At 39.9% G+C, this 16,589-nt stretch overlaps 37 non-coding genes across 37 annotated transcripts; all 37 read right to left on the bottom strand.

The window, feature by feature from the left end:
* Positions 1-252: 252 nt before the first annotated feature.
* LOC143743811 (5S ribosomal RNA) lies at positions 253-371 on the bottom strand. The gene has a single exon (XR_013205564.1). It is a non-coding gene; the product is annotated as a 5S ribosomal RNA (ribosomal RNA).
* A 362-nt stretch (positions 372-733) lies between these two features.
* LOC143743810 (5S ribosomal RNA) lies at positions 734-852 on the bottom strand. The gene has a single exon (XR_013205563.1). It is a non-coding gene; the product is annotated as a 5S ribosomal RNA (ribosomal RNA).
* A 372-nt stretch (positions 853-1,224) lies between these two features.
* On the bottom strand, positions 1,225-1,343 carry LOC143743988 (5S ribosomal RNA). Its single transcript, XR_013205724.1, has one exon. It is a non-coding gene; the product is annotated as a 5S ribosomal RNA (ribosomal RNA).
* Positions 1,344-1,505: 162 nt separating this feature from the next.
* LOC143743809 (5S ribosomal RNA) lies at positions 1,506-1,624 on the bottom strand. Its single transcript, XR_013205562.1, has one exon. It is a non-coding gene; the product is annotated as a 5S ribosomal RNA (ribosomal RNA).
* Positions 1,625-1,995: 371 nt separating this feature from the next.
* Positions 1,996-2,114, bottom strand: LOC143743806 (5S ribosomal RNA). Its single transcript, XR_013205560.1, has one exon. It is a non-coding gene; the product is annotated as a 5S ribosomal RNA (ribosomal RNA).
* Positions 2,115-2,485: 371 nt separating this feature from the next.
* LOC143743805 (5S ribosomal RNA) lies at positions 2,486-2,604 on the bottom strand. The gene has a single exon (XR_013205559.1). It is a non-coding gene; the product is annotated as a 5S ribosomal RNA (ribosomal RNA).
* A 371-nt stretch (positions 2,605-2,975) lies between these two features.
* On the bottom strand, positions 2,976-3,094 carry LOC143743804 (5S ribosomal RNA). The gene has a single exon (XR_013205558.1). It is a non-coding gene; the product is annotated as a 5S ribosomal RNA (ribosomal RNA).
* A 371-nt stretch (positions 3,095-3,465) lies between these two features.
* Positions 3,466-3,584, bottom strand: LOC143743803 (5S ribosomal RNA). The gene has a single exon (XR_013205557.1). It is a non-coding gene; the product is annotated as a 5S ribosomal RNA (ribosomal RNA).
* A 371-nt stretch (positions 3,585-3,955) lies between these two features.
* On the bottom strand, positions 3,956-4,074 carry LOC143743802 (5S ribosomal RNA). The gene has a single exon (XR_013205556.1). It is a non-coding gene; the product is annotated as a 5S ribosomal RNA (ribosomal RNA).
* A 372-nt stretch (positions 4,075-4,446) lies between these two features.
* On the bottom strand, positions 4,447-4,565 carry LOC143743801 (5S ribosomal RNA). Its single transcript, XR_013205555.1, has one exon. It is a non-coding gene; the product is annotated as a 5S ribosomal RNA (ribosomal RNA).
* A 162-nt stretch (positions 4,566-4,727) lies between these two features.
* LOC143743800 (5S ribosomal RNA) lies at positions 4,728-4,846 on the bottom strand. The gene has a single exon (XR_013205554.1). It is a non-coding gene; the product is annotated as a 5S ribosomal RNA (ribosomal RNA).
* A 363-nt stretch (positions 4,847-5,209) lies between these two features.
* LOC143743799 (5S ribosomal RNA) lies at positions 5,210-5,328 on the bottom strand. Its single transcript, XR_013205553.1, has one exon. It is a non-coding gene; the product is annotated as a 5S ribosomal RNA (ribosomal RNA).
* Positions 5,329-5,690: 362 nt separating this feature from the next.
* On the bottom strand, positions 5,691-5,809 carry LOC143743798 (5S ribosomal RNA). The gene has a single exon (XR_013205552.1). It is a non-coding gene; the product is annotated as a 5S ribosomal RNA (ribosomal RNA).
* Positions 5,810-6,180: 371 nt separating this feature from the next.
* On the bottom strand, positions 6,181-6,299 carry LOC143743987 (5S ribosomal RNA). Its single transcript, XR_013205723.1, has one exon. It is a non-coding gene; the product is annotated as a 5S ribosomal RNA (ribosomal RNA).
* A 162-nt stretch (positions 6,300-6,461) lies between these two features.
* LOC143743797 (5S ribosomal RNA) lies at positions 6,462-6,580 on the bottom strand. Its single transcript, XR_013205551.1, has one exon. It is a non-coding gene; the product is annotated as a 5S ribosomal RNA (ribosomal RNA).
* Positions 6,581-6,951: 371 nt separating this feature from the next.
* LOC143743794 (5S ribosomal RNA) lies at positions 6,952-7,070 on the bottom strand. The gene has a single exon (XR_013205549.1). It is a non-coding gene; the product is annotated as a 5S ribosomal RNA (ribosomal RNA).
* Positions 7,071-7,442: 372 nt separating this feature from the next.
* On the bottom strand, positions 7,443-7,561 carry LOC143743793 (5S ribosomal RNA). Its single transcript, XR_013205548.1, has one exon. It is a non-coding gene; the product is annotated as a 5S ribosomal RNA (ribosomal RNA).
* Positions 7,562-7,932: 371 nt separating this feature from the next.
* On the bottom strand, positions 7,933-8,051 carry LOC143743792 (5S ribosomal RNA). The gene has a single exon (XR_013205547.1). It is a non-coding gene; the product is annotated as a 5S ribosomal RNA (ribosomal RNA).
* A 371-nt stretch (positions 8,052-8,422) lies between these two features.
* LOC143743791 (5S ribosomal RNA) lies at positions 8,423-8,541 on the bottom strand. The gene has a single exon (XR_013205546.1). It is a non-coding gene; the product is annotated as a 5S ribosomal RNA (ribosomal RNA).
* Positions 8,542-8,912: 371 nt separating this feature from the next.
* Positions 8,913-9,031, bottom strand: LOC143743790 (5S ribosomal RNA). Its single transcript, XR_013205545.1, has one exon. It is a non-coding gene; the product is annotated as a 5S ribosomal RNA (ribosomal RNA).
* Positions 9,032-9,392: 361 nt separating this feature from the next.
* On the bottom strand, positions 9,393-9,511 carry LOC143743789 (5S ribosomal RNA). Its single transcript, XR_013205544.1, has one exon. It is a non-coding gene; the product is annotated as a 5S ribosomal RNA (ribosomal RNA).
* Positions 9,512-9,883: 372 nt separating this feature from the next.
* Positions 9,884-10,002, bottom strand: LOC143743985 (5S ribosomal RNA). Its single transcript, XR_013205721.1, has one exon. It is a non-coding gene; the product is annotated as a 5S ribosomal RNA (ribosomal RNA).
* A 162-nt stretch (positions 10,003-10,164) lies between these two features.
* Positions 10,165-10,283, bottom strand: LOC143743788 (5S ribosomal RNA). Its single transcript, XR_013205543.1, has one exon. It is a non-coding gene; the product is annotated as a 5S ribosomal RNA (ribosomal RNA).
* A 371-nt stretch (positions 10,284-10,654) lies between these two features.
* On the bottom strand, positions 10,655-10,773 carry LOC143743787 (5S ribosomal RNA). Its single transcript, XR_013205542.1, has one exon. It is a non-coding gene; the product is annotated as a 5S ribosomal RNA (ribosomal RNA).
* Positions 10,774-11,144: 371 nt separating this feature from the next.
* LOC143743786 (5S ribosomal RNA) lies at positions 11,145-11,263 on the bottom strand. Its single transcript, XR_013205541.1, has one exon. It is a non-coding gene; the product is annotated as a 5S ribosomal RNA (ribosomal RNA).
* Positions 11,264-11,634: 371 nt separating this feature from the next.
* On the bottom strand, positions 11,635-11,753 carry LOC143743783 (5S ribosomal RNA). The gene has a single exon (XR_013205540.1). It is a non-coding gene; the product is annotated as a 5S ribosomal RNA (ribosomal RNA).
* A 372-nt stretch (positions 11,754-12,125) lies between these two features.
* Positions 12,126-12,244, bottom strand: LOC143743781 (5S ribosomal RNA). The gene has a single exon (XR_013205538.1). It is a non-coding gene; the product is annotated as a 5S ribosomal RNA (ribosomal RNA).
* A 372-nt stretch (positions 12,245-12,616) lies between these two features.
* Positions 12,617-12,735, bottom strand: LOC143743780 (5S ribosomal RNA). The gene has a single exon (XR_013205537.1). It is a non-coding gene; the product is annotated as a 5S ribosomal RNA (ribosomal RNA).
* A 162-nt stretch (positions 12,736-12,897) lies between these two features.
* Positions 12,898-13,016, bottom strand: LOC143743779 (5S ribosomal RNA). The gene has a single exon (XR_013205536.1). It is a non-coding gene; the product is annotated as a 5S ribosomal RNA (ribosomal RNA).
* A 363-nt stretch (positions 13,017-13,379) lies between these two features.
* On the bottom strand, positions 13,380-13,498 carry LOC143743778 (5S ribosomal RNA). The gene has a single exon (XR_013205535.1). It is a non-coding gene; the product is annotated as a 5S ribosomal RNA (ribosomal RNA).
* Positions 13,499-13,860: 362 nt separating this feature from the next.
* LOC143743777 (5S ribosomal RNA) lies at positions 13,861-13,979 on the bottom strand. The gene has a single exon (XR_013205534.1). It is a non-coding gene; the product is annotated as a 5S ribosomal RNA (ribosomal RNA).
* Positions 13,980-14,351: 372 nt separating this feature from the next.
* LOC143743983 (5S ribosomal RNA) lies at positions 14,352-14,470 on the bottom strand. The gene has a single exon (XR_013205720.1). It is a non-coding gene; the product is annotated as a 5S ribosomal RNA (ribosomal RNA).
* Positions 14,471-14,632: 162 nt separating this feature from the next.
* LOC143743776 (5S ribosomal RNA) lies at positions 14,633-14,751 on the bottom strand. Its single transcript, XR_013205533.1, has one exon. It is a non-coding gene; the product is annotated as a 5S ribosomal RNA (ribosomal RNA).
* Positions 14,752-15,122: 371 nt separating this feature from the next.
* Positions 15,123-15,241, bottom strand: LOC143743775 (5S ribosomal RNA). The gene has a single exon (XR_013205532.1). It is a non-coding gene; the product is annotated as a 5S ribosomal RNA (ribosomal RNA).
* A 362-nt stretch (positions 15,242-15,603) lies between these two features.
* Positions 15,604-15,722, bottom strand: LOC143743774 (5S ribosomal RNA). Its single transcript, XR_013205531.1, has one exon. It is a non-coding gene; the product is annotated as a 5S ribosomal RNA (ribosomal RNA).
* Positions 15,723-16,093: 371 nt separating this feature from the next.
* LOC143743982 (5S ribosomal RNA) lies at positions 16,094-16,212 on the bottom strand. The gene has a single exon (XR_013205719.1). It is a non-coding gene; the product is annotated as a 5S ribosomal RNA (ribosomal RNA).
* Positions 16,213-16,374: 162 nt separating this feature from the next.
* On the bottom strand, positions 16,375-16,493 carry LOC143743772 (5S ribosomal RNA). The gene has a single exon (XR_013205530.1). It is a non-coding gene; the product is annotated as a 5S ribosomal RNA (ribosomal RNA).
* Positions 16,494-16,589: the final 96 nt, after the last annotated feature.

Genomic DNA, 16,589 nt, shown 5'->3' with positions numbered 1-16,589 from the left:
AGACTTTTTAAGGCTTTTTGAAGAAGCTCAGGGACTCTTTTTTTTTTTTCTTAAAAAAGCTTACAACACCTAGTATTCCCATGCGGCCTCCCATCCAAGTACTAACCAGGCCTTATTTAAAAGCTTAGACCATTAGTGAAGAAGACTAAGAAGAACTTTTGAAAAAACTCAAACTCTTTCATGCTTTCTGAAGAATCTCAGAGACTTTTTAAGGCTTTTTGAAGCTCAGGCACTCTTTTTTTTTTTTTTAAAAGCTTACAGCACCTGGTATTCCCAGGCGGTCTCCCATCCAAGTACTAACCAGGCCCGACCCTGCTTAGCTTCCGAGATCAGACGAGATCGGGCGTGCCCAAGGTGGTATGGCCGTAAGCTAAAACTGCTGCCAAAATTGGGCTATTTAAAAGGTTAGACCATTAGTGAAGAAAACTAAGAACAACTTTTGAAAAAACTCAAGCTCTTTCATGCTTTCTGAAGAATCTCAGAGACTTTTTAAGTCTTTTTGAAGAAGCTCAGGCACTCTTTTTTTTTTTCTTAAAAAAGCTTACAACACCCAGTATTCCCATGCGGCCTCCCATCCAAGTACTAACCAGGCCTTATTTAAAAGCTTAGACCATTAGTGAAGAAGACTAAGAAGAACTTTTGAAAAAACTCAAACTCTTTCATGCTTTCTGAAGAATCTCAGAGACTTTTTAAGGCTTTTTGAAGCTCAGGCACTCTTTTTTTTTTTTTAAAAAGCTTACAGCACCTGGTATTCCCAGGCGGTCTCCCATCCAAGTACTAACCAGGCCCGACCCTGCTTAGCTTCCGAGATCAGACGAGATCGGGCGTGCCCAAGGTGGTATGGCCGTAAGCTAAAACTGCTGCCAAAATTGGGCTATTTAAAAGGTTAGACCATTTGTGAAGAAAACTAAGAACAACTTTTGAAAAAACTCAAGCTCTTTCATGCTTTCTGAAGAATCTCAGAGACTTTTTAAGGCTTTTTGAAGAAGCTCAGGGACTCTTTTTTTTTTTTCTTAAAAATTTTTACAACACCTAGTATTCCCATGCGGCCTCCCATCCAAGTACTAACCAGGCCTTATTTAAAAGCTTAGACCATTAGTGAAGAAGACTAAGAAGAACTTTTGAAAAAACTCAAACTCTTTCATGCTTTCTGAAGAATCTCAGAGACTTTTTAAGGCTTTTTGAAGCTCAGGCACTCTTTTTTTTTTTTTTTTTTTTTTTAAAAGCTTACAGCACCTGGTATTCCCAGGCGGTCTCCCATCCAAGTACTAACCAGTCCCGACCCTGCTTAGCTTCCGAGATCAGACGAGATCGGGCGTGCCCAAGGTGGTATGGCCGTAAGCGAATACTGCTGCCAAAATTGGGCTATTTAAAAGGTTAGACCATTAGTGAAGAAAACTAAGAACAACTTTTGAAAAAACTCAAACTCTTTCATGCTTTCTGAAGAATCTCAGAGACTTTTTAAGGCTTTTTGAAGCTCAGGCACTCTTTTTTTTTTTTTTAAAAGCTTACAGCACCTGGTATTCCCAGGCGGTCTCCCATCCAAGTACTAACCAGGCCCGACCCTGCTTAGCTTCCGAGATCAGACGAGATCGGGCGTGCCCAAGGTGGTATGGCCGTAAGCTAAAACTGCTGCCAAAATTGGGCTATTTAAAAGGTTAGACCATTAGTGAAGAAAACTAAGAACAACTTTTGAAAAAACTCAAGCTCTTTCATGCTTTCTGAAGAATCTCAGAGACTTTTTAAGGCTTTTTGAAGAAGCTCAGGGACTCTTTTTTTTTTTTCTTAAAAAAGCTTACAACACCTAGTATTCCCATGCGGCCTCCCATCCAAGTACTAACCAGGCCTTATTTAAAAGCTTAGACCATTAGTGAAGAAGACTAAGAAGAACTTTTGAAAAAACTCAAACTCTTTCATGCTTTCTGAAGAATCTCAGAGACTTTTTAAGGCTTTTTGAAGCTCAGGCACTCTTTTTTTTTTTTTTTTTTTTTTAAAAGCTTACAGCACCTGGTATTCCCAGGCGGTCTCCCATCCAAGTACTAACCAGGCCCGACCCTGCTTAGCTTCCGAGATCAGACGAGATCGGGCGTGCCCAAGGTGGTATGGCCGTAAGCTAAAACTGCTGCCAAAATTGGGCTATTTAAAAGGTTAGACCATTTGTGAAGAAAACTAAGAACAACTTTTGAAAAAACTCAAGCTCTTTCATGCTTTCTGAAGAATCTCAGAGACTTTTTAAGGCTTTTTGAAGAAGCTCAGGGACTCTTTTTTTTTTTTCTTAAAAAAGCTTACAACACCTAGTATTCCCATGCGGCCTCCCATCCAAGTACTAACCAGGCCTTATTTAAAAGCTTAGACCATTAGTGAAGAAGACTAAGAAGAACTTTTGAAAAAACTCAAACTCTTTCATGCTTTCTGAAGAATCTCAGAGACTTTTTAAGGCTTTTTGAAGCTCAGGCACTCTTTTTTTTTTTTTTTTTTTTTTAAAAGCTTACAGCACCTGGTATTCCCAGGCGGTCTCCCATCCAAGTACTAACCAGGCCCGACCCTGCTTAGCTTCCGAGATCAGACGAGATCGGGCGTGCCCAAGGTGGTATGGCCGTAAGCTAAAACTGCTGCCAAAATTGGGCTATTTAAAAGGTTAGACCATTAGTGAAGAAAACTAAGAACAACTTTTGAAAAAACTCAAGCTCTTTCATGCTTTCTGAAGAATCTCAGAGACTTTTTAAGGCTTTTTGAAGAAGCTCAGGGACTCTTTTTTTTTTTTCTTAAAAAAGCTTACAACACCTAGTATTCCCATGCGGCCTCCCATCCAAGTACTAACCAGGCCTTATTTAAAAGCTTAGACCATTAGTGAAGAAGACTAAGAAGAACTTTTGAAAAAACTCAAACTCTTTCATGCTTTCTGAAGAATCTCAGAGACTTTTTAAGGCTTTTTGAAGCTCAGGCACTCTTTTTTTTTTTTTTTTTTTTTTAAAAGCTTACAGCACCTGGTATTCCCAGGCGGTCTCCCATCCAAGTACTAACCAGGCCCGACCCTGCTTAGCTTCCGAGATCAGACGAGATCGGGCGTGCCCAAGGTGGTATGGCCGTAAGCTAAAACTGCTGCCAAAATTGGGCTATTTAAAAGGTTAGACCATTAGTGAAGAAAACTAAGAACAACTTTTGAAAAAACTCAAGCTCTTTCATGCTTTCTGAAGAATCTCAGAGACTTTTTAAGGCTTTTTGAAGAAGCTCAGGGACTCTTTTTTTTTTTTCTTAAAAAAGCTTACAACACCTAGTATTCCCATGCGGCCTCCCATCCAAGTACTAACCAGGCCTTATTTAAAAGCTTAGACCATTAGTGAAGAAGACTAAGAAGAACTTTTGAAAAAACTCAAACTCTTTCATGCTTTCTGAAGAATCTCAGAGACTTTTTAAGGCTTTTTGAAGCTCAGGCACTCTTTTTTTTTTTTTTTTTTTTTTAAAAGCTTACAGCACCTGGTATTCCCAGGCGGTCTCCCATCCAAGTACTAACCAGGCCCGACCCTGCTTAGCTTCCGAGATCAGACGAGATCGGGCGTGCCCAAGGTGGTATGGCCGTAAGCTAAAACTGCTGCCAAAATTGGGCTATTTAAAAGGTTAGACCATTAGTGAAGAAAACTAAGAACAACTTTTGAAAAAACTCAAGCTCTTTCATGCTTTCTGAAGAATCTCAGAGACTTTTTAAGGCTTTTTGAAGAAGCTCAGGGACTCTTTTTTTTTTTTCTTAAAAAAGCTTACAACACCTAGTATTCCCATGCGGCCTCCCATCCAAGTACTAACCAGGCCTTATTTAAAAGCTTAGACCATTAGTGAAGAAGACTAAGAAGAACTTTTGAAAAAACTCAAACTCTTTCATGCTTTCTGAAGAATCTCAGAGACTTTTTAAGGCTTTTTGAAGCTCAGGCACTCTTTTTTTTTTTTTTTTTTTTTTAAAAGCTTACAGCACCTGGTATTCCCAGGCGGTCTCCCATCCAAGTACTAACCAGGCCCGACCCTGCTTAGCTTCCGAGATCAGACGAGATCGGGCGTGCCCAAGGTGGTATGGCCGTAAGCTAAAACTGCTGCCAAAATTGGGCTATTTAAAAGGTTAGACCATTAGTGAAGAAAACTAAGAACAACTTTTGAAAAAACTCAAGCTCTTTCATGCTTTCTGAAGAATCTCAGAGACTTTTTAAGGCTTTTTGAAGAAGCTCAGGGACTCTTTTTTTTTTTTCTTAAAAAAGCTTACAACACCTAGTATTCCCATGCGGCCTCCCATCCAAGTACTAACCAGGCCTTATTTAAAAGCTTAGACCATTAGTGAAGAAGACTAAGAAGAACTTTTGAAAAAACTCAAACTCTTTCATGCTTTCTGAAGAATCTCAGAGACTTTTTAAGGCTTTTTGAAGCTCAGGCACTCTTTTTTTTTTTTTTTTTTTTTTTAAAAGCTTACAGCACCTGGTATTCCCAGGCGGTCTCCCATCCAAGTACTAACCAGGCCCGACCCTGCTTAGCTTCCGAGATCAGACGAGATCGGGCGTGCCCAAGGTGGTATGGCCGTAAGCGAATACTGCTGCCAAAATTGGGCTATTTAAAAGGTTAGACCATTAGTGAAGAAAACTAAGAACAACTTTTGAAAAAACTCAAACTCTTTCATGCTTTCTGAAGAATCTCAGAGACTTTTTAAGGCTTTTTGAAGCTCAGGCACTCTTTTTTTTTTTTTTAAAAGCTTACAGCACCTGGTATTCCCAGGCGGTCTCCCATCCAAGTACTAACCAGGCCCGACCCTGCTTAGCTTCCGAGATCAGACGAGATCGGGCGTGCCCAAGGTGGTATGGCCGTAAGCTAAAACTGCTGCCAAAATTGGGCTATTTAAAAGGTTAGACCATTAGTGAAGAAAACTAAGAACAACTTTTGAAAAAACTCAAGCTCTTTCATGCTTTCTGAAGAATCTCAGAGACTTTTTAAGGCTTTTTGAAGAAGCTCAGGGACTCTTTTTTTTTTTTCTTAAAAAAGCTTACAACACCTAGTATTCCCATGCGGCCTCCCATCCAAGTACTAACCAGGCCTTATTTAAAAGCTTAGACCATTAGTGAAGAAGACTAAGAAGAACTTTTGAAAAAACTCAAACTCTTTCATGCTTTCTGAAGAATCTCAGAGACTTTTTAAGGCTTTTTGAAGCTCAGGCACTCTTTTTTTTTTTTTTAAAAGCTTACAGCACCTGGTATTCCCAGGCGGTCTCCCATCCAAGTACTAACCAGGCCCGACCCTGCTTAGCTTCCGAGATCAGACGAGATCGGGCGTGCCCAAGGTGGTATGGCCGTAAGCTAAAACTGCTGCCAAAATTGGGCTATTTAAAAGGTTAGACCATTAGTGAAGAAAACTAAGAACAACTTTTGAAAAAACTCAAGCTCTTTCATGCTTTCTGAAGAATCTCAGAGACTTTTTAAGTCTTTTTGAAGAAGCTCAGGCACTCTTTTTTTTTTTCTTAAAAAAGCTTACAACACCCAGTATTCCCATGCGGCCTCCCATCCAAGTACTAACCAGGCCTTATTTAAAAGCTTAGACCATTAGTGAAGAAGACTAAGAAGAACTTTTGAAAAAACTCAAACTCTTTCATGCTTTCTGAAGAATCTCAGAGACTTTTTAAGGCTTTTTGAAGCTCAGGCACTCTTTTTTTTTTTTTAAAAAGCTTACAGCACCTGGTATTCCCAGGCGGTCTCCCATCCAAGTACTAACCAGGCCCGACCCTGCTTAGCTTCCGAGATCAGACGAGATCGGGCGTGCCCAAGGTGGTATGGCCGTAAGCTAAAACTGCTGCCAAAATTGGGCTATTTAAAAGGTTAGACCATTTGTGAAGAAAACTAAGAACAACTTTTGAAAAAACTCAAGCTCTTTCATGCTTTCTGAAGAATCTCAGAGACTTTTTAAGGCTTTTTGAAGAAGCTCAGGGACTCTTTTTTTTTTTTCTTAAAAATTTTTACAACACCTAGTATTCCCATGCGGCCTCCCATCCAAGTACTAACCAGGCCTTATTTAAAAGCTTAGACCATTAGTGAAGAAGACTAAGAAGAACTTTTGAAAAAACTCAAACTCTTTCATGCTTTCTGAAGAATCTCAGAGACTTTTTAAGGCTTTTTGAAGCTCAGGCACTCTTTTTTTTTTTTTTTTTTTTTTAAAAGCTTACAGCACCTGGTATTCCCAGGCGGTCTCCCATCCAAGTACTAACCAGTCCCGACCCTGCTTAGCTTCCGAGATCAGACGAGATCGGGCGTGCCCAAGGTGGTATGGCCGTAAGCGAATACTGCTGCCAAAATTGGGCTATTTAAAAGGTTAGACCATTAGTGAAGAAAACTAAGAACAACTTTTGAAAAAACTCAAACTCTTTCATGCTTTCTGAAGAATCTCAGAGACTTTTTAAGGCTTTTTGAAGCTCAGGCACTCTTTTTTTTTTTTTTAAAAGCTTACAGCACCTGGTATTCCCAGGCGGTCTCCCATCCAAGTACTAACCAGGCCCGACCCTGCTTAGCTTCCGAGATCAGACGAGATCGGGCGTGCCCAAGGTGGTATGGCCGTAAGCTAAAACTGCTGCCAAAATTGGGCTATTTAAAAGGTTAGACCATTAGTGAAGAAAACTAAGAACAACTTTTGAAAAAACTCAAGCTCTTTCATGCTTTCTGAAGAATCTCAGAGACTTTTTAAGGCTTTTTGAAGAAGCTCAGGGACTCTTTTTTTTTTTTCTTAAAAAAGCTTACAACACCTAGTATTCCCATGCGGCCTCCCATCCAAGTACTAACCAGGCCTTATTTAAAAGCTTAGACCATTAGTGAAGAAGACTAAGAAGAACTTTTGAAAAAACTCAAACTCTTTCATGCTTTCTGAAGAATCTCAGAGACTTTTTAAGGCTTTTTGAAGCTCAGGCACTCTTTTTTTTTTTTTTTTTTTTTTAAAAGCTTACAGCACCTGGTATTCCCAGGCGGTCTCCCATCCAAGTACTAACCAGGCCCGACCCTGCTTAGCTTCCGAGATCAGACGAGATCGGGCGTGCCCAAGGTGGTATGGCCGTAAGCTAAAACTGCTGCCAAAATTGGGCTATTTAAAAGGTTAGACCATTTGTGAAGAAAACTAAGAACAACTTTTGAAAAAACTCAAGCTCTTTCATGCTTTCTGAAGAATCTCAGAGACTTTTTAAGGCTTTTTGAAGAAGCTCAGGGACTCTTTTTTTTTTTTCTTAAAAAAGCTTACAACACCTAGTATTCCCATGCGGCCTCCCATCCAAGTACTAACCAGGCCTTATTTAAAAGCTTAGACCATTAGTGAAGAAGACTAAGAAGAACTTTTGAAAAAACTCAAACTCTTTCATGCTTTCTGAAGAATCTCAGAGACTTTTTAAGGCTTTTTGAAGCTCAGGCACTCTTTTTTTTTTTTTTTTTTTTTTTAAAAGCTTACAGCACCTGGTATTCCCAGGCGGTCTCCCATCCAAGTACTAACCAGGCCCGACCCTGCTTAGCTTCCGAGATCAGACGAGATCGGGCGTGCCCAAGGTGGTATGGCCGTAAGCTAAAACTGCTGCCAAAATTGGGCTATTTAAAAGGTTAGACCATTAGTGAAGAAAACTAAGAACAACTTTTGAAAAAACTCAAGCTCTTTCATGCTTTCTGAAGAATCTCAGAGACTTTTTAAGGCTTTTTGAAGAAGCTCAGGGACTCTTTTTTTTTTTTCTTAAAAAAGCTTACAACACCTAGTATTCCCATGCGGCCTCCCATCCAAGTACTAACCAGGCCTTATTTAAAAGCTTAGACCATTAGTGAAGAAGACTAAGAAGAACTTTTGAAAAAACTCAAACTCTTTCATGCTTTCTGAAGAATCTCAGAGACTTTTTAAGGCTTTTTGAAGCTCAGGCACTCTTTTTTTTTTTTTTTTTTTTTTAAAAGCTTACAGCACCTGGTATTCCCAGGCGGTCTCCCATCCAAGTACTAACCAGGCCCGACCCTGCTTAGCTTCCGAGATCAGACGAGATCGGGCGTGCCCAAGGTGGTATGGCCGTAAGCTAAAACTGCTGCCAAAATTGGGCTATTTAAAAGGTTAGACCATTAGTGAAGAAAACTAAGAACAACTTTTGAAAAAACTCAAGCTCTTTCATGCTTTCTGAAGAATCTCAGAGACTTTTTAAGGCTTTTTGAAGAAGCTCAGGGACTCTTTTTTTTTTTTCTTAAAAAAGCTTACAACACCTAGTATTCCCATGCGGCCTCCCATCCAAGTACTAACCAGGCCTTATTTAAAAGCTTAGACCATTAGTGAAGAAGACTAAGAAGAACTTTTGAAAAAACTCAAACTCTTTCATGCTTTCTGAAGAATCTCAGAGACTTTTTAAGGCTTTTTGAAGCTCAGGCACTCTTTTTTTTTTTTTTTTTTTTTTAAAAGCTTACAGCACCTGGTATTCCCAGGCGGTCTCCCATCCAAGTACTAACCAGGCCCGACCCTGCTTAGCTTCCGAGATCAGACGAGATCGGGCGTGCCCAAGGTGGTATGGCCGTAAGCTAAAACTGCTGCCAAAATTGGGCTATTTAAAAGGTTAGACCATTAGTGAAGAAAACTAAGAACAACTTTTGAAAAAACTCAAGCTCTTTCATGCTTTCTGAAGAATCTCAGAGACTTTTTAAGGCTTTTTGAAGAAGCTCAGGGACTCTTTTTTTTTTTTCTTAAAAAAGCTTACAACACCTAGTATTCCCATGCGGCCTCCCATCCAAGTACTAACCAGGCCTTATTTAAAAGCTTAGACCATTAGTGAAGAAGACTAAGAAGAACTTTTGAAAAAACTCAAACTCTTTCATGCTTTCTGAAGAATCTCAGAGACTTTTTAAGGCTTTTTGAAGCTCAGGCACTCTTTTTTTTTTTTTTTTTTTTTTAAAAGCTTACAGCACCTGGTATTCCCAGGCGGTCTCCCATCCAAGTACTAACCAGGCCCGACCCTGCTTAGCTTCCGAGATCAGACGAGATCGGGCGTGCCCAAGGTGGTATGGCCGTAAGCTAAAACTGCTGCCAAAATTGGGCTATTAAAAGGTTAGACCATTAGTGAAGAAAACTAAGAACAACTTTTGAAAAAACTCAAGCTCTTTCATGCTTTCTGAAGAATCTCAGAGACTTTTTAAGTCTTTTTGAAGAAGCTCAGGCACTCTTTTTTTTTTTCTTAAAAAAGCTTACAACACCCAGTATTCCCATGCGGCCTCCCATCCAAGTACTAACCAGGCCTTATTTAAAAGCTTAGACCATTAGTGAAGAAGACTAAGAAGAACTTTTGAAAAAACTCAAACTCTTTCATGCTTTCTGAAGAATCTCAGAGACTTTTTAAGGCTTTTTGAAGCTCAGGCACTCTTTTTTTTTTTTTAAAAAGCTTACAGCACCTGGTATTCCCAGGCGGTCTCCCATCCAAGTACTAACCAGGCCCGACCCTGCTTAGCTTCCGAGATCAGACGAGATCGGGCGTGCCCAAGGTGGTATGGCCGTAAGCTAAAACTGCTGCCAAAATTGGGCTATTTAAAAGGTTAGACCATTTGTGAAGAAAACTAAGAACAACTTTTGAAAAAACTCAAGCTCTTTCATGCTTTCTGAAGAATCTCAGAGACTTTTTAAGGCTTTTTGAAGAAGCTCAGGGACTCTTTTTTTTTTTTCTTAAAAATTTTTACAACACCTAGTATTCCCATGCGGCCTCCCATCCAAGTACTAACCAGGCCTTATTTAAAAGCTTAGACCATTAGTGAAGAAGACTAAGAAGAACTTTTGAAAAAACTCAAACTCTTTCATGCTTTCTGAAGAATCTCAGAGACTTTTTAAGGCTTTTTGAAGCTCAGGCACTCTTTTTTTTTTTTTTTTTTTTTTTAAAAGCTTACAGCACCTGGTATTCCCAGGCGGTCTCCCATCCAAGTACTAACCAGTCCCGACCCTGCTTAGCTTCCGAGATCAGACGAGATCGGGCGTGCCCAAGGTGGTATGGCCGTAAGCGAATACTGCTGCCAAAATTGGGCTATTTAAAAGGTTAGACCATTAGTGAAGAAAACTAAGAACAACTTTTGAAAAAACTCAAACTCTTTCATGCTTTCTGAAGAATCTCAGAGACTTTTTAAGGCTTTTTGAAGCTCAGGCACTCTTTTTTTTTTTTTTAAAAGCTTACAGCACCTGGTATTCCCAGGCGGTCTCCCATCCAAGTACTAACCAGGCCCGACCCTGCTTAGCTTCCGAGATCAGACGAGATCGGGCGTGCCCAAGGTGGTATGGCCGTAAGCTAAAACTGCTGCCAAAATTGGGCTATTTAAAAGGTTAGACCATTAGTGAAGAAAACTAAGAACAACTTTTGAAAAAACTCAAGCTCTTTCATGCTTTCTGAAGAATCTCAGAGACTTTTTAAGGCTTTTTGAAGAAGCTCAGGGACTCTTTTTTTTTTTTCTTAAAAAAGCTTACAACACCTAGTATTCCCATGCGGCCTCCCATCCAAGTACTAACCAGGCCTTATTTAAAAGCTTAGACCATTAGTGAAGAAGACTAAGAAGAACTTTTGAAAAAACTCAAACTCTTTCATGCTTTCTGAAGAATCTCAGAGACTTTTTAAGGCTTTTTGAAGCTCAGGCACTCTTTTTTTTTTTTTTTTTTTTTTAAAAGCTTACAGCACCTGGTATTCCCAGGCGGTCTCCCATCCAAGTACTAACCAGGCCCGACCCTGCTTAGCTTCCGAGATCAGACGAGATCGGGCGTGCCCAAGGTGGTATGGCCGTAAGCTAAAACTGCTGCCAAAATTGGGCTATTTAAAAGGTTAGACCATTTGTGAAGAAAACTAAGAACAACTTTTGAAAAAACTCAAGCTCTTTCATGCTTTCTGAAGAATCTCAGAGACTTTTTAAGGCTTTTTGAAGAAGCTCAGGGACTCTTTTTTTTTTTTCTTAAAAAAGCTTACAACACCTAGTATTCCCATGCGGCCTCCCATCCAAGTACTAACCAGGCCTTATTTAAAAGCTTAGACCATTAGTGAAGAAGACTAAGAAGAACTTTTGAAAAAACTCAAACTCTTTCATGCTTTCTGAAGAATCTCAGAGACTTTTTAAGGCTTTTTGAAGCTCAGGCACTCTTTTTTTTTTTTTTTTTTTTTTAAAAGCTTACAGCACCTGGTATTCCCAGGCGGTCTCCCATCCAAGTACTAACCAGGCCCGACCCTGCTTAGCTTCCGAGATCAGACGAGATCGGGCGTGCCCAAGGTGGTATGGCCGTAAGCTAAAACTGCTGCCAAAATTGGGCTATTTAAAAGGTTAGACCATTAGTGAAGAAAACTAAGAACAACTTTTGAAAAAACTCAAGCTCTTTCATGCTTTCTGAAGAATCTCAGAGACTTTTTAAGGCTTTTTGAAGAAGCTCAGGGACTCTTTTTTTTTTTTCTTAAAAAAGCTTACAACACCTAGTATTCCCATGCGGCCTCCCATCCAAGTACTAACCAGGCCTTATTTAAAAGCTTAGACCATTAGTGAAGAAGACTAAGAAGAACTTTTGAAAAAACTCAAACTCTTTCATGCTTTCTGAAGAATCTCAGAGACTTTTTAAGGCTTTTTGAAGCTCAGGCACTCTTTTTTTTTTTTTTTTTTTTTTAAAAGCTTACAGCACCTGGTATTCCCAGGCGGTCTCCCATCCAAGTACTAACCAGGCCCGACCCTGCTTAGCTTCCGAGATCAGACGAGATCGGGCGTGCCCAAGGTGGTATGGCCGTAAGCTAAAACTGCTGCCAAAATTGGGCTATTTAAAAGGTTAGACCATTAGTGAAGAAAACTAAGAACAACTTTTGAAAAAACTCAAGCTCTTTCATGCTTTCTGAAGAATCTCAGAGACTTTTTAAGGCTTTTTGAAGAAGCTCAGGGACTCTTTTTTTTTTTTCTTAAAAAAGCTTACAACACCTAGTATTCCCATGCGGCCTCCCATCCAAGTACTAACCAGGCCTTATTTAAAAGCTTAGACCATTAGTGAAGAAGACTAAGAAGAACTTTTGAAAAAACTCAAACTCTTTCATGCTTTCTGAAGAATCTCAGAGACTTTTTAAGGCTTTTTGAAGCTCAGGCACTCTTTTTTTTTTTTTTTTTTTTTTTAAAAGCTTACAGCACCTGGTATTCCCAGGCGGTCTCCCATCCAAGTACTAACCAGGCCCGACCCTGCTTAGCTTCCGAGATCAGACGAGATCGGGCGTGCCCAAGGTGGTATGGCCGTAAGCTAAAACTGCTGCCAAAATTGGGCTATTTAAAAGGTTAGACCATTAGTGAAGAAAACTAAGAACAACTTTTGAAAAAACTCAAGCTCTTTCATGCTTTCTGAAGAATCTCAGAGACTTTTTAAGGCTTTTTGAAGAAGCTCAGGGACTCTTTTTTTTTTTTCTTAAAAAAGCTTACAACACCTAGTATTCCCATGCGGCCTCCCATCCAAGTACTAACCAGGCCTTATTTAAAAGCTTAGACCATTAGTGAAGAAGACTAAGAAGAACTTTTGAAAAAACTCAAACTCTTTCATGCTTTCTGAAGAATCTCAGAGACTTTTTAAGGCTTTTTGAAGCTCAGGCACTCTTTTTTTTTTTTTTTTTTTTTTTAAAAGCTTACAGCACCTGGTATTCCCAGGCGGTCTCCCATCCAAGTACTAACCAGGCCCGACCCTGCTTAGCTTCCGAGATCAGACGAGATCGGGCGTGCCCAAGGTGGTATGGCCGTAAGCGAATACTGCTGCCAAAATTGGGCTATTTAAAAGGTTAGACCATTAGTGAAGAAAACTAAGAACAACTTTTGAAAAAACTCAAACTCTTTCATGCTTTCTGAAGAATCTCAGAGACTTTTTAAGGCTTTTTGAAGCTCAGGCACTCTTTTTTTTTTTTTTAAAAGCTTACAGCACCTGGTATTCCCAGGCGGTCTCCCATCCAAGTACTAACCAGGCCCGACCCTGCTTAGCTTCCGAGATCAGACGAGATCGGGCGTGCCCAAGGTGGTATGGCCGTAAGCTAAAACTGCTGCCAAAATTGGGCTATTTAAAAGGTTAGACCATTAGTGAAGAAAACTAAGAACAACTTTTGAAAAAACTCAAGCTCTTTCATGCTTTCTGAAGAATCTCAGAGACTTTTTAAGGCTTTTTGAAGAAGCTCAGGGACTCTTTTTTTTTTTTCTTAAAAAAGCTTACAACACCTAGTATTCCCATGCGGCCTCCCATCCAAGTACTAACCAGGCCTTATTTAAAAGCTTAGACCATTAGTGAAGAAGACTAAGAAGAACTTTTGAAAAAACTCAAACTCTTTCATGCTTTCTGAAGAATCTCAGAGACTTTTTAAGGCTTTTTGAAGCTCAGGCACTCTTTTTTTTTTTTTTAAAAGCTTACAGCACCTGGTATTCCCAGGCGGTCTCCCATCCAAGTACTAACCAGGCCCGACCCTGCTTAGCTTCCGAGATCAGACGAGATCGGGCGTGCCCAAGGTGGTATGGCCGTAAGCTAAAACTGCTGCCAAAATTGGGCTATTTAAAAGGTTAGACCATTAGTGAAGAAAACTAAGAACAACTTTTGAAAAAACTCAAGCTCTTTCATGCTTTCTGAAGAATCTCAGAGACTTTTTAAGTCTTTTTGAAGAAGCTCAGGCACTCTTTTTTTTTTTCTTAAAAAAGCTTACAACACCCAGTATTCCCATGCGGCCTCCCATCCAAGTACTAACCAGGCCTTATTTAAAAGCTTAGACCATTAGTGAAGAAGACTAAGAAGAACTTTTGAAAAAACTCAAACTCTTTCATGCTTTCTGAAGAATCTCAGAGACTTTTTAAGGCTTTTTGAAGCTCAGGCACTCTTTTTTTTTTTTTAAAAAGCTTACAGCACCTGGTATTCCCAGGCGGTCTCCCATCCAAGTACTAACCAGGCCCGACCCTGCTTAGCTTCCGAGATCAGACGAGATCGGGCGTGCCCAAGGTGGTATGGCCGTAAGCTAAAACTGCTGCCAAAATTGGGCTATTTAAAAGGTTAGACCATTTGTGAAGAAAACTAAGAACAACTTTTGAAAAAACTCAAGCTCTTTCATGCTTTCTGAAGAATCTCAGAGACTTTTTAAGGCTTTTTGAAGAAGCTCAGGGACTCTTTTTTTTTTTTCTTAAAAATTTTTACAACACCTAGTATTCCCATGCGGCCTCCCATCCAAGTACTAACCAGGCCTTATTTAAAAGCTTAGACCATTAGTGAAGAAGACTAAGAAGAACTTTTGAAAAAACTCAAACTCTTTCATGCTTTCTGAAGAATCTCAGAGACTTTTTAAGGCTTTTTGAAGCTCAGGCACTCTTTTTTTTTTTTTTTTTTTTTTTAAAAGCTTACAGCACCTGGTATTCCCAGGCGGTCTCCCATCCAAGTACTAACCAGTCCCGACCCTGCTTAGCTTCCGAGATCAGACGAGATCGGGCGTGCCCAAGGTGGTATGGCCGTAAGCGAATACTGCTGCCAAAATTGGGCTATTTAAAAGGTTAGACCATTAGTGAAGAAAACTAAGAACAACTTTTGAAAAAACTCAAACTCTTTCATGCTTTCTGAAGAATCTCAGAGACTTTTTAAGGCTTTTTGAAGCTCAGGCACTCTTTTTTTTTTTTTTAAAAGCTTACAGCACCTGGTATTCCCAGGCGGTCTCCCATCCAAGTACTAACCAGGCCCGACCCTGCTTAGCTTCCGAGATCAGACGAGATCGGGCGTGCCCAAGGTGGTATGGCCGTAAGCTAAAACTGCTGCCAAAATTGGGCTATTTAAAAGGTTAGACCATTAGTGAAGAAAACTAAGAACAACTTTTGAAAAAACTCAAGCTCTTTCATGCTTTCTGAAGAATCTCAGAGACTTTTTAAGGCTTTTTGAAGAAGCTCAGGGACTCTTTTTTTTTTTTCTTAAAAAAGCTTACAACACCTAGTATTCCCATGCGGCCTCCCATCCAAGTACTAACCAGGCCTTATTTAAAAGCTTAGACCATTAGTGAAGAAGACTAAGAAGAACTTTTGAAAAAACTCAAACTCTTTCATGCTTTCTGAAGAATCTCAGAGACTTTTTAAGGCTTTTTGAAGCTCAGGCACTCTTTTTTTTTTTTTTTTTTTTTTAAAAGCTTACAGCACCTGGTATTCCCAGGCGGTCTCCCATCCAAGTACTAACCAGGCCCGACCCTGCTTAGCTTCCGAGATCAGACGAGATCGGGCGTGCCCAAGGTGGTATGGCCGTAAGCTAAAACTGCTGCCAAAATTGGGCTATTTAAAAGGTTAGACCATTAGTGAAGAAAACTAAGAACAACTTTTGAAAAAACTCAAGCTCTTTCATGCTTTCTGAAGAATCTCAGAGACTTTTTAAGTCTTTTTGAAGAAGCTCAGGCACTCTTTTTTTTTTTCTTAAAAAAGCTTACAACACCCAGTATTCCCATGCGGCCTCCCATCCAAGTACTAACCAGGCCTTATTTAAAAGCTTAGACCATTAGTGAAGAAGACTAAGAAGAACTTTTGAAAAAACTCAAACTCTTTCATGCTTTCTGAAGAATCTCAGAGACTTTTTAAGGCTTTTTGAAGCTCAGGCACTCTTTTTTTTTTTTTAAAAAGCTTACAGCACCTGGTATTCCCAGGCGGTCTCCCATCCAAGTACTAACCAGGCCCGACCCTGCTTAGCTTCCGAGATCAGACGAGATCGGGCGTGCCCAAGGTGGTATGGCCGTAAGCTAAAACTGCTGCCAAAATTGGGCTATTTAAAAGGTTAGACCATTTGTGAAGAAAACTAAGAACAACTTTTGAAAAAACTCAAGCTCTTTCATGCTTTCTGAAGAATCTCAGAGACTTTTTAAGGCTTTTTGAAGAAGCTCAGGGACTCTTTTTTTTTTTTCTTAAAAATTTTTACAACACCTAGTATTCCCATGCGGCCTCCCATCCAAGTACTAACCAGGCCTTATTTAAAAGCTTAGACCATTAGTGAAGAAGACTAAGAAGAACTTTTGAAAAAACTCAAACTCTTTCATGCTTTCTGAAGAATCTCAGAGACTTTTTAAGGCTTTTTGAAGCTCAGGCACTCTTTTTTTTTTTTTTTTTTTTTTAAAAGCTTACAGCACCTGGTATTCCCAGGCGGTCTCCCATCCAAGTACTAACCAGTCCCGACCCTGCTTAGCTTCCGAGATCAGACGAGATCGGGCGTGCCCAAGGTGGTATGGCCGTAAGCGAATACTGCTGCCAAAATTGGGCTATTTAAAAGGTTAGACCATTAGTGAAGAAAACTAAGAACAACTTTTGAAAAAACTCAAACTCTTTCATGCTTTCTGAAGAATCTCAGAGACTTTTTAAGGCTTTTTGAAGCTCAGGCACTCTTTTTTTTTTTTTTAAAAGCTTACAGCACCTGGTATTCCCAGGCGGTCTCCCATCCAAGTACTAACCAGGCCCGACCCTGCTTAGCTTCCGAGATCAGACGAGATCGGGCGTGCCCAAGGTGGTATGGCCGTAAGCTAAAACTGCTGCCAAAATTGGGCTATTTAAAAGGTTAGACCATTAGTGAAGAAAACTAAGAACAACTTTTGAAAAAACTCAAGCTCTTTCATGCTT

Source organism: Siphateles boraxobius, unplaced genomic scaffold, assembly GCF_051911475.1.
Source record: "Siphateles boraxobius isolate OS27281-9 unplaced genomic scaffold, OSU_SipBor_1 190, whole genome shotgun sequence".
NCBI lineage: Eukaryota > Metazoa > Chordata > Actinopteri > Cypriniformes > Leuciscidae > Siphateles > Siphateles boraxobius.
Note: the sequence above shows the minus strand (reverse complement) of the source record. Positions and strands in the feature narration are given on the sequence as shown.